General features: G+C 46.3%; 1 pseudogene; it reads right to left on the bottom strand.

Annotated features, from left to right (window-relative positions):
• Positions 1-282: 282 nt before the first annotated feature.
• On the bottom strand, positions 283-12960 carry LOC120843784 (annotated as a pseudogene).
• Positions 12961-13433: the final 473 nt, after the last annotated feature.

Below are 13433 nucleotides of genomic sequence, written 5' to 3'. Positions count from 1 at the left end.
CCCCCCCCCCTAACTTAGCATCGATTTTTAGGGGAAAAAAAGTGCGTTCATTCTGCGAGTAAATACGGTATATATATATATATATTTTTTTTTTGTGAGTGCATTAGCATTTTAAAACACTCCCCGAAACATATTTCTGGCTACGCCCCTAATAGGTTGTACAGAAGTGATTTTAGATTATACCTATCTGCAAGTTCTTGAGGCCCACACCTGTTTGTTTTGTTATCTTCAGAACTTGTAGGTATATTGTTCAAGTCAATATTAAAGCAACCCAGTTTCATGATACATGTGCATTTACTCTTCTCTCAATACAGAACAACAATGTTTTGCAATTAATGAACAGAATAGAAAAACATGAAACAAACAGCATCAATTGATAATAGAAGAAAGCTCAAGCTCTGTCATGTACCACAAGTGTAAAGTATGAATACATTTGCAAATATCTTCCTATTTCAATGTACAAAAAGTGACAATTGCAATGTATTCAGGAGTTACAAGAAAGATATGGAAAACATGGTATGGTATGTGAAAAGAGGTTAAGAAGGTCTTCATATGACATTACCTGGCCCAGTTTTATGTGTTAAAATTTGTCTTGAGAAAGCAGCGAGAGTAACGGCACGAAAAGCAAAACGTCCTATAGTCTGTTGTAAGTTAAAAATAGCAGGATATAATTCGCCATTAACTCCTTCACTCTTTTCACTTGAGCAGAGCGAACGCTGAAGAGGAGAGAACAGTGAATCGTGGCGAGCAGCCAGCTTCATGGAAGGGGCTTATCCTGCTATTTTAAACCTGCAACGGCCTATAGCTAGGGCAATAGGTGAAAGCTTTGCATGAACACATCTCCAGACCACAGCGTGTGCAATAGTGCATCTACTATGCACTATTGCACATGCATAGTCATACACTATTTTGTCTACATAGTCAAAATAGTAGCTGTCAAAAGTTGTGGTGGCTGAATATCTTTATCCAAAAACTTACAGCAGCTCTTCCTTTTTCCTTGCTGTTGCCACCTTCTCAGACACACTTAATTTTCTGCCTGACAGCCGTCAAGGGCATCCAGAACCCAGAACATATTGCCATAGGGGCTTCTTGCTTCCAAAGTTGAAGCAACCAGCCCTCGATGCTCTTAAACATCACAAACTTTTTGAGGAACGGTTGCTTGAGGCTCCCTTGAATTGTAAAATCTGACTTTGAACCGAATGAAAATAAGCACACACGCAAAGAGGCGAGCATGAGGACCCTCAAGTAACATCAACAGGCTCCTGACGGACAGAGCTTTGCCTGTGGCCTCACAGGATGTTTACACCAACTCGGGCGAACTTGAGTGATAGATGTCTGCCGCCCCCATCAGCCATCTGGGGTTGTAAAAGGCGGACCGGGAAAGAAACGGAATCTGAAACGTCGGCGGGAGGACGAGAAGGAAAATGATCACAGGACAGGGTCTCAGAAAGAGATAGAAAAAAAACGCAACGAAGGACGCCATGCAAAATGACTCTTTTCTGTTTAACGAAGCTTGAGTTGTAGGTTTAAAGTAATAAACATTTCATATTGAGTTAAACCTTGCGGTTGTCATTTAACAACAACTTTCTGGTGCCGAAGCCCGGGAATAAACGCCAACGAAGACCCCAAACGAAGAAATGACAACTCAAGCTGCAATTGACCGACTGAGATGGAGAAGAGCAGTGGTCCGAACATCAACAACAAAACTCCCAAAACCTCGCCACCGAAGACACGTTTCTGGGTGAGCTCCAAGAAAAGTTTGAATTTCTGGTGTCCAAACAATCAACGTTAAAGGAACTGGACCGTGAGATGGAAGCAGTCGTGGACTGCGAATCGATAGAAGAGGAGATGACAGCCACAGAAGCTTACCATGAAAGAATCAGCGTAACGAAGATGCGATTGCAAAACAAGCTGACAGAACGTGAACAAGCTGCTGCCCGGTTATCTTTGATGCAGAACATGGCCTTTAAGACTGTCACAAATCAAGGACCGATGACTATGACGGTGAAGCTCCCGAACTTGAGATAATGAGATTCCAAGGGGACATACGAGCATTGCAAGGATTTAGGAGCCAATTTGACTGCACCATTCACCAAAACGGAACTGTCTTGGAGATCGACAAGTTCAAGTAACTCAAAAGCTACCCGACCAGCAAAGCTGCTGCAGCAATTGAGGGACTTGCCGTAACTGCCGAACTACAGACTTGCAATCGACCTCATGACAGAAAGATTTGGTAAACAGGAGCTGATCATCACAAGCCATCTGTCACGACTGCTGGCGATCAAACCAGTCCATGACTCCAGGAATGTAAATGCACCCAGAGCGTTATGCATTGAAGTGGAGACGGGCGTCTGAAGTCTTGACGCCCTGGGGGTTCAATCTAATACCTATGGATTGATGCTCCTTACCATTCCTCGAAAGGTCGTGCCGGCCAATATGAGCTTGGAGCACAACCAGGGGTCCGCCTCAGGAACAGCGACAAAGCACAACAGGCTGAGAGACTTTCTGGACTTCCTGAAAATCAAGATAGAAAGCCAAGAAATAAGTTTATATGGGTCAGGACGTTCCATGCCATGAACCGAGGATCAAAGAAGCTTTCGTGCAAGCAAAGATCGGCAGAGTAGTTATCCTCCTTCTGCATCTGTACCAACAGCGGCAGCAGGCCTGGAAGAAAAGAACTGCATGTTCTGCAGATCAGGTGCTCATCTGACTGTGGACTCCCACGTGAAAATCAGTCCGCTTCCAGCTGGATTATGGAACTGGAAATGAGGCAGTCCAGCTGGATTTCAGCTGGACCCAGCTGGAATCCAGCTGGACTGCCTCATTTCCAGTTCATAATCCAGCCGGAAATGGACTGATTTTAGCCTGGGCTGCACATCCTCAATGAACAAAGACGAATGCAAGCATGCACTGAAGGCTGAAAACCGATGTTATCGTTGCACCAAGAAAAACCATTGAGCAAAGGATTGCAGAAGTGCAAAGTGGCTGAAGTCTGCGCAGTGTGCAGGGAGACACGCAAGTGCCATGTGCAACCCAAACTCCAAACCTCAGCATAAGACTACGGTGAAAGAAATGGCGACTACCGGTAAAACATCAACTTTGAAAGGAACAACGCTCCAGTTAACGATCAAGATCACAAACAAGGATAGGAACAGTGGAAAGCGTGTACTTCTGCAGACAGCTCAAGCCTGGGTAGAAGGTGAAAGGAAGCGCTGCCAGAATAGGCTTCTCATCGACGACGGAAGCCAGCGGACTTTTATTCGCCAAACTGTTTCCAAGAGGCTTCATCTGAAGAAACTGGGTGAGGAGGACTTGACCATTTTCACGTTTAAACGCAGCAACGAAAACGAAATGCAAGCGAGTGAAACTATGACTCTGCAACCAATACGACAGAAGATCTGTTAGAATAGAAGCCCTCCAGGTTCCTCGCATCTGCTCAGATGTCATGAACAACCCCTCCAAGGAACTGCCGGGTCTGCCTGATGGAATGAACCTCACAGATGTGTAGCTCTGGGGCAATCCATGCGAGGAAATCGGCCTTCTCATCGGAGCCGATCACTTCTGGGACATTGTGAACAGTGGCATCAAGTGCTTAGATGGGAAGCTCATGGCAGTTGACACCATCCTCGGGTGGACACTTCAGGGTCCCGTTACCTCTACTTCTGCAACAATCTACAGTAAAACCTCGTTATAACAAAATGGGATATAACAAACTAATGGATATAACAAAGCAATCATAATTCCCCTTGCTTGCTAATAGTGGGGAGAAATGGACATTGGCTATAACAAACTAATGGTTATAACGAAATAATTACGACCGCTCCTTCAACTTTGTTATAACGAGGTTTTACTGTACTGGTCAACAACTGGAATGATGAGGGTGACTGTGTCCAAAACAAACGACGCAGAAATTTCGCCTCAGCTCCGATCATCCTGGGAACTTGAGCACATGGGAACACCTGACAATGTGATCAAGTCTTCAGAGATGGAGCTGCTCAGCGAATTCAAGAAAGCCGTAAAATTTGAGAACGAACGGTACCAAGTTTTACTGCCATGGGACGAGAAGGTTGACACAAAGAAGTCGTGCCAGAAAGGCTTCGGTCCCTAACGGCACGCCTCAACAAGAACGACACACTCATGCAAGAGTATGACAAGGCGATTTGGGAATACCTAAGAAATGGGTTCGCTGAAAGCGTAAAAGAGAATGGAATGACCAAGAACCCGGTGTACTACATGCCACATCAAGCGGTGATACGACAGGACAGTCAAACAACAAAACTCAGAGTGGTGTTTGATATGTCATAGAACCGTGAAGGATGTTCATCGTTAAACGACACCTTGTGTAGTGGACCAAACTTGAACCCCAACCTGACTGACTTGCTGATCAAGTTCCGCACCCACAACGTCGCCATCGTAGTGGACATTAAGGAAAGCTTTTTTGCAAGTTGCATTGCCCAAAAAAGATTGAGACATGCTCCGTTTTCTCTGGTATGAGATAACGCCACAGCCATGGCCAGCCACTTCTACCAGTTTTAACGTGGAGAATGACTTGGGTCCCCTTCGGAGCAACATCCAGACCATTTCTGTTAGCCGCAACGCTGAGACACCATTTTGAATAAGTCTTGAAAAATGATTACCCCACCGCCTCAAATATTTTGAGTGAGCACAAGTACGTCGACAATCTTGTGACAGGTGCCTGCAACCTAGAGGAGGCAAAGGTTCTCGCCACTGAAGCAACGTAAATACTAAGTAAAACAGGAATGCGACTTCGAAAGTGGAGGACCAACGAGCCAGGGCTGCTGAAAGATTTAGAAGAAGAGAACCACACTCACAAGGATGTGTTTGAGCTCGGTGAAACAACAAAGGTACTAGGCATTGGATGGGAGCCCAAGAATGACGAATTCAGGTTTGACATGAACTCTCTAATGAGCTTCCTGGGAACAAGGAAGGACAGCAAACAATTTGTGCTGCAAGAGTCTTCAAGGATATTTGACCCTTTGGGTTTTCTGGCACCCGCAGTAACAAGCGTGAAGATCCTGTTCCAGAGGTTGTGAGAATGAGGCTCAACTGGGATGATAAAATGCCCGTGGATATCTCCGAGGAGTGGGACAAGTGATGTAAAGAACTCCCCTGTTTAAAGAGTATCTAGATTCCGAGACGAATGGTTATCGACTCCAACAACGAACGACTGAAGGTGTTACACATCTTCTGCGACGCAAGTCCAAAAGCTACCGCGTAGTGGCGTATATCACCACAGAAAAGGGTGTGGAAAAGTGACCATAAACTTAGTCATGGCCAAATCTAGGGTAGCTCCTCTCAAGCACCTCTTGCTCACGCGCCTTGAGCTGATATGGCAGCCCTGATCGGTGTGCGACTGTTGCAGTACTTGACCAAGGTGTTACGGCTGGAGAACGCTTCTACACTCCTCTTAATTGACTCTACCGTGGCCATGTATTGGATAAGGGGATCGGCAAACCGGTGGAAGCCCTTCGTAGCGAACCGGGTGACTGAAATACAGCAGCTGATGAATTCGAAGAATTGGGGAAACTGCCCCGAAACTAAAATCCCGCAGACGAATGGACCCAGGTGGTTGAACGGACACAAGTCATGCTGGCCGACTATGAAGAATCAAAGTACACCAATATCAGAGTGTTACCTGGAGGAGAAGAAAGTGTCAGCAATGCCAGTAGTCTCAACAGCACCCCTGCAATCATGAATATAGAGGACTACAACTCTTACACCAGGGTTGTCTGGGCGATCACGAGGATTCACACTTTGCATATAATTGTAGAAACAAAAAAAAATGGAATGAACCGCTTACTGCCAAAGAGACTATCAACACTGAGACGTATTGGTTCACCACCGTCCAAAAAACAGCCTTTGGTGACGACATCAAGACCTTGACCAGCCGAATGCCCCTTGCAAGGGAGTCGTCCATTACGTCGTATTACGTTGTTCAACCCGCATATCGACGAGAAGGGCCTCGTACGAGTTGGCGGACATTTACAGTCCAGTAGTAATCAAGAATGTACCAAACATCCCACCGTGCTTCTAGGTGACCATCTGCTTATCTCCCCGCTCGTACGAAACGAACATGTTCGCCTGCTGCACGCTGGAGTTCGGGAAGCTCTGGCTCAACTAAGGGAATCATGCTGGATCATCAGAGGGCAGCAGATCGTAAAGAAAATCCTCAAGCGATGCGTCACTCGCAGGAAACAGAGTTGTGACCCCGCCTCTGAGCCCGCAGCACCACTTCCAGCTGATCGAGTGACCAGAAGCGATCTCTTCGACGTCATGGGAGTGGACTTCGCGGTCCCCTTGATTACCGATATCAGGGGGAGTCTCGCAAGTACTACATCGCTCTCTTCACCTGTGCGGCGACCCGTGGGGTTCATCTCGAACTCGTAAGCAGCCTGTCGGCCACCGCCTTCCTGTTGACCTTTAAACGCCTCATGGCCTGACGAGGGATTTGCACAACGGTGTACTCAAACAATGTACTCACGTTCAAGCGAGCATCAAAGGATCTCCAAAGTATGTTCCGTGCAGTGCAAGACGAGGAAGTGCAGTGCTACTTTACTAGCCATCAAATCCGGTGGAAATATATCGTAGAGAGGGCGGCTTGGTGGGGTGGATTTTGGGAACTCTTGGTCAGAACTATGAAAGTGTCACTACAAAAAGTGTTGGGAAGGAGCAGTTTAAACTTCAAAGAACTTGCAACAGTTCTCTGTGAGGTAGAGGCCGTGATTAATTCGCGCCCCCTTACATTTTTGTACCACAACACTCATGAGCCGGAAACGCTGCCGCCGGCTCATTTTCTCGTTGGGCGTAGACCTCCCACCCCACCGCCTACCGGTGGAAAAGTCAAACAGGGTGGCAGAGCTGTCGCGCCACTGGAAGTAGTGTAGCAAAACCGTGGATAACTTTTAGCAAAGGTGGCGCCGGGAATACTTATTAGAATTGAGATCGGCCTACCTCAGCACACCGGCATCGTCACGGAGCCTCCAAAAGGACAAACCTTGACGGTTGTCCTTAAGCAACACCTTGTTTGTACTGTTAAGAATGGAACCTTCGGCGACCTTCTTCCGAGTTTCAATGCTGCGGAAACGAGTCAAGACGTGTCCGGGACCGTCGCCTGCTTGTCGGGGTCTGCGGAAACAAGTCTCAACGCGTCCGTGACGTCAACGGGACGTGTGTGCGTGCGTGGGGGTTGGTGCGCTCAGGAAAGGGAGAGAGGCATGGCCTAACTGCGGACAACTTTGGCTACGTCGCACTGGGCGGCGGACGTTGCTGCATCGCACTTGACGGCGGGTTGCTGCATTGCACTGGCTGCCCTGGCGGGCAGTGAGGGAGAAAACGGACCCTATATAAGGCAGAGCGTGGGGCTGCACCGTTGTTCTCTCTGAATTGACGACTGTATCGCAACCATGTAATTAAATCGTTCGTTACGTTACCAATTTTCCCACCACCACTGAACCCCTGGGTTCTTCACTTCGGGGAATGGACGTCGGCGCGAGACAGGAGGCCTCTGGACGTGCGGCCTAAGCCCCGCCTCTAACAGTACTCGTTTTGAAAAGTCAGCCATGTCTCAGGGTAATATGCCTGTGTTGACTCAATGCCTTCTAGGCACAATGTGGCACAATGTGCACTTTGTATGCTTTGCAAATGAGTACACTATGTACCCACAAGGTAATACAGTGGAATCTTGGTAAACGGAAGCCTCTTAAATGAAACAACACCCTTGAAAACTGTTTGGTTTAGTATTTACGCAAGGCAAAAAGGTTCCCGTTAATCAGAAACAAAATTTTCATACTTCTGAATAAACAAAACTAAAAACAAAAACTTTTTTTTTTTGTTTTTTTTTTTTACATTTTCAAAAAACATTGCCGTGTGCATCACTGTTTGTCTCCCTCTGGCAACGTTGGCCCATCGGTTTGAGATGTTTCGGCATTTTGGGGGCTAGGCTAGGCTTAGCAACAGCATCTTCAATGGCAGAACAAAAGCGGGCACACTGTTCCCTCACATTGGAAAAGAAACTTGAAATCATTAAAAATTTCGATAGTGGTTGCTCCACAAAACACTGTGTTCGCAATGAAGTATGGCATTCTAAAAAGTAGCCCAACAAGGATTCTTCATAACAAAGAAAAGCTGTGGAGTGCTTTCGCCAGTTTGCAGTTTGGACCACAAAGGAAGAGACTGCAACTGCCTGACCATGAAGAGCTTGAAAAATGCTTGGTACTGTGGATAAGAAGGGCCCGCAGCCAAAACCTGCCCCTCAACGGACTAATCATTTGTGCAAAAGCCAAAAAGTTTGTCTTGCAACTCAAGATCAAGTACTTTTCTTGCAGCGAAGGATGGTTAAGCAGATTTAAGAAACATAAAGGTCTCGTCTTTCATGCAGTGTCAGGGGAAAGTGCGACTGCCGATGCCACTGCTTGTTTCAACCAGATATCGACAATGTAGATAAAACCCTCTTTTTTAAACTTTTACCAACGAAGACTCCTGTGAGGCGTTTGACACCGGCAGAGCGGGAGTTCAAACGGACCGTCTTACAACTCCACCGGGAAGTAGGGGAGGCAATGGTTCTCCCAATGGTTTGGGTACCCCCGAACACTGCGTTCGGAAAGACCCCAACGGAGAGTGATTTGTTGCTGCTTCAAGTGCCACGCCGGCCATCGGCAAAGGCAACAGACGTGGCCGACTCTTCTTCAGGCGGGACACCCCAGACCGGAAGCCATGGACAACTACGCCGAAGCTACAACCCGCCCTTTGCCGGCGTGGGTTTGTGTTGTGTGTGTTTGACACTAGCTCGTTGAGCGTCCTTGGACGAGAAATGTGAGCTCTACGGCAATAGAACGCCTGGGGGTGCTGCAGCGCCTTAGGCTGCGTGCGCCCTCCATGACATGTGAAACGTGCAGCTGCGAACTTTATGGCCAGGAGAGAGTGTGGTGAGACGGACCTGCAGCGTGATGGACGAATGAGGGGACAGCACTGAAGGAAAGGAGGGCAGCGAGGATTCCTAAGGAATTTTTTTAACCGACGGTGAAAAAAGGGAGACAGGGAGAGACAGACTTCGGAGCTGGACTCGTTTTTTGGTTGCACTGGTAATACCTAAGACTGCTGATTAAACCAACGTACTAAACAACACGTTGTTATGTCGCTGACGGAGAGTGGAGTCGGGAGCTACCATCAGGCCATCTGTGATTTGAGCACCTGGCTGGAGGAACCTATCTACTCTCTCCTTCAAACGTGAGCAGTGCACCGGCAGAAAACTTAGCAAGAAAAGACTGAGCATTCTTGTTGGTGCTAACATGACTGGGAGCGACAAGCCTTTAGTGATTGGCAAGTCAAAGTGTCCTCGTTTTTTCAAGAACGTTGCAATTAACCCTGCCCGTTTTGTATGAATCCAACACCAAAGCATGGATGATGCAAACGATCTTCAGCAAGTGGATTCGTGACGAGGGCGCTAGATTTTGCAGGGAGAAAACGAAGATTATTTTCCTCACTGACAAGTGCCCTGGACATGGAGTTGTGCCGGGGCTGAAATTCATACAGTTGGAATTCCTGCCTGCCAACACCACAGCACTGCTGCAGTTCATGGATCAGGGAGTAATTCAAGCTTTCAAGTTGCACTTCTGCAAGAACCTCCTGCAAAGGATTCTTCTTTGTATGGATCGAGAGAGGGACTACAAAGTGGACATTTTTTGTGCTGTGTACTCTCTTCACCAAGCTTGGAGGCAGGTTAAGGCCAGCACAATTGCCAACTGCTTCAGACATGCAGGATTTGCCACAACAATAAGTGACCTAGACATGAACAATTTGCCTCAGGTGGAACATAAAGATCCCATTAAGGAGCAGTACCTATTAGAAAAGTTTACAACGAGAGGAGTCTCATTTGACTTCAATGAATATGTACAGATTGACAGCGATGTTACGACTTGTTCCGAGAACACTGTGGGAAGAAAGTATTGTGGCCGAATTTTGTTATAAGGAGAGCGAAAAGGAAGCACAAAGACCTGACGACAAGGCAGCAGAACAATTAGTAACACTTCAACAGGCCGACTTGGCACTGAATACACTTAAGATATTCTTTCCACGAGAGCAGGGCTAAGAACTCTTTCTGCGTAACCTTTCGGCCATGGAAGACATAATTTAAAAGAAGCGGTTGCGAGAGCTAAAACAAACGAAGATCAACTCTTTTTCCCAGCCCAATGAGAAGTTATGTTGTTAATTAAAGGGACTGTCTGGTCGAGACTGGAAGTACTTAAGTTTATGCGCTCGTTACGCCGAGGGAGCCTTAATATAAACCAGTGGTTCGCAAATGGAGGTCGGCGAAGGCATTCTAGGGGTCTGCGAAGCCCTACCTCATCAGTCTAGCCCAGCAATAAAAGTGTCTTTTTTCAAATTGAGAAGACATTCCAATTTTTGGGCAAGTCTTCGGGTGTTTGTCAATGAGAGAAGTCTACTCCACACTAGCCCTTAGTTATATTCACTTAATAAATCATCATCATAATTAACCTATACCTTTCCTTTCCCTCACCACGAGCAGGGTACCCCATTATCTATGCTGATCCACAAGGGGTCCGCAAATTATGAAAGGTTGAGAACCACTGATATAGACAAATATAATTTTTATTTTGATATACGATGGCCCAATATTAATTAAACCTTTCATGAGCGTGCATAAGAAACTGCACCCCGAATTTTGCCAGTGTCAATGGCTGACATCCGTAACTGCTGCGTGACGTTGCATAACGCAAAGTATCGTCGGATGGTTGGGATAACAGGTGTTGGTCGAGGGACGTCTTGTATTTTGTTTAGAATTATATAGCCTCCTAGGTTGTACCCTGGTGAAATACATTTCTTGTAATGCAGTTCCCATGCGTGTGCAAAAAAATTGCGCCTCTTAGCAGGATATTGCTTGAAAACAGTCGTTTAGCTTCGAGCAAACGCATGCCGTTCCACACATACACAACTGCGAAGGCAACCGATCGGACAAGGAGCACTTGCAAAGAGATGGATGCAGATTTTGCCTCTGAAGCAGCACCTGGGTCCACGAAGCCGCATCAGGGTCCACATATCGGTGGATCCACTGGATTAGTGATGCAGCTGCAGGTCATTCCCTCAGAGACAATGCCCACAGATCAAAGGTAAACTGCAGATCGTTCAAAATGCATGTAACATTCCTAGATCGTCACTTGACCCAGAAGAGCCTGGTGAATGGTAGCCAAGCTCCATTTTTCATATGCGGATCAAACGCATGTGTGCTAAATACTATAACTTTTGGCATCATTTCAAGATGGCTTAGCTGATGGTTTTGCTGCATAATCAAACAGATTGATCTGATTTAGGCGAGGAGTGGGTGGACGTGCATAGTCAAACAGATTGATCCGATCTGGGCGAGGAGTGGGTGGACATAGTTGAATACTGTTGGCATTGCATCACCCCTCAGCTTACGAGCCTTCTGTCCGCTTTGAGCTCAGCTCGTAGCTCTCTTCTGCAAAATGATTGCTGCATAAGCGGGATCTCAATCTTGATAGGAGCCCAGTGCTACCTACACACGGTGACAATCCACTTCGCTCATCGCTGCACGTTTCGCGGAGAAGTATGGAACATCACGTCTTGGCTCGCAGGTGCTGCTCGGTGGTTGTCGCACCCAATCGAGCAACAAAAATCTCACCCATCCACGAAACCAGTCGAGTACAAGAACAAAAATTAAGCATGCTGCGACATTCACTCGCAGGCAAACAACAAGACCGAAATGCTCGCTTTGCGTTACATGACGTCGGAGCTTTAATGCTACCAACAAAAGCACCGTTTACGCCAGGATGCGATTGGAGCAGTTTAAAATTCAATTACTCATGCAGAGAGGCATATAAAATTCAGATATTGCACGGATGATGCGTTTCGAGGCCATAACAATGATATTCAATTGTTTTCTCAAACACAAAATTTGACCGAACAATCCCTTTAAAGCAGAAATTTGTGCTTCGTTCTTATTTCTCAATTTCTTGTGAACTGCTTTTTGCACATTAACTAAGTAGCATTCCAAGTTGACCCAAGACAGCCTTTAAAGGGAAGATGGGGCACTTCTAGATTTGAGAAAAAACGCTTGAATTGCATTCATTTGGCTTTTAGAATAACAGATATCAAAATTATATTTCAATGCGACGCGCCGGAGATCCATAAGAGCAATTTGAAAATAGGGCTGAAGCCCCGCCTCCCTAGCCTTGGCAAGCCAAAAGATCCGTCCATGACGTCACATACAGCGACTCTCTTTCGCGTTTTTCTCCCGTTTAACAATACTTACGCGGCAAATGGTTTTGGTATTCGGGTTCACGAGGTAAAAATACACTAGAATTCACTTCTAACTCATTTTTTTCAAGAAGCTCCGTAGCTTCCCTTTAACATTCCTAGTACATCATACAGCACATATTTCAGTAAACGGAACTCCCAATAAATGGAACAGATTTCCCTGATCCCTTTAAGTTTCATTTAAAGATTCTACTGTAAATGACACAGTCTTCTCTTGATAGCACATAGTAACTGTGGCGCGACTTGCTGGCTAGTTCTAGTCCTGCTGCACCATCGCGTATTTGGGCAAGCTTTGTTCCTATTTGCTTTAGAACCTTGTAATGAGCTTGACGCATGTTCGTTTTTCTCTTTTATAGCTTCCTCCATGGTGGTAAAGGACGCGCATTCACTCTCCTGTGACACTCCCACGGATACAAGCTTCAAAAGGGATCTAAAGACTGAGAAGTCGATAGATATGGCTGTAGCTGACGATTGTGGGGTGATCTTCTTCCCCACCAAAGGGCTGGATCATGCCAAAGAATCACTGCTGAAGAATAAACTTGGTTACCAACACTTGCATAGCGTACCACCGCAGTTTCTAATCACCTCCACTGGGTCTTGGTTCAGTTTCCCTGTGATGACGTCCATGGTCACTTGCGATGCAGACATGCGTGTGCGCCTGGTCCTGTGGTATTGCTCGGTGACATTCACCGACTCGAGAAACTCTGCGGTTGTCTGCAAGGAGTAAGAAGGTGGCACATATACGAGCTGTTTTACCTAGGTTATGGTAAAACCAAAGGCAAACTAGTGCATTCCACGTGCGTCAAACCAATGCAGTATAGTTCACAGTCCTAGTGAGCAAGTCAAGATATACAGTAGAATCTCAATGATACGAATCTTGAGGAATCGTGGAAAATATTCGTACCATCCGAAATTCGTATAAACAAATCAAAATAAGTACATGAAAGCAAAGGGGGGGACGGGGGCCACTTGCAATTTATTGGTCATACTCCCGGCCCAGACCTGTCACCCTAACAGTGCTGAAAACAATACAGAGGATGCCAAAAAACACTACAATTGCACGAAAAAATATGAAAACAGTTTTATACTTCAAAACTTGGTTTATGCAAGAAAAATGCCTC

This window comes from Ixodes scapularis, unplaced genomic scaffold (genome assembly GCF_016920785.2).
Source record: "Ixodes scapularis isolate PalLabHiFi unplaced genomic scaffold, ASM1692078v2 PGA_scaffold3__209_contigs__length_174095766, whole genome shotgun sequence".
In the NCBI taxonomy this organism is placed as follows: Eukaryota; Metazoa; Arthropoda; class Arachnida; order Ixodida; family Ixodidae; genus Ixodes; species Ixodes scapularis.
The sequence above is the reverse complement of the archived record's forward strand: the minus strand, read 5'-3'. Positions and strand labels throughout refer to the sequence as shown.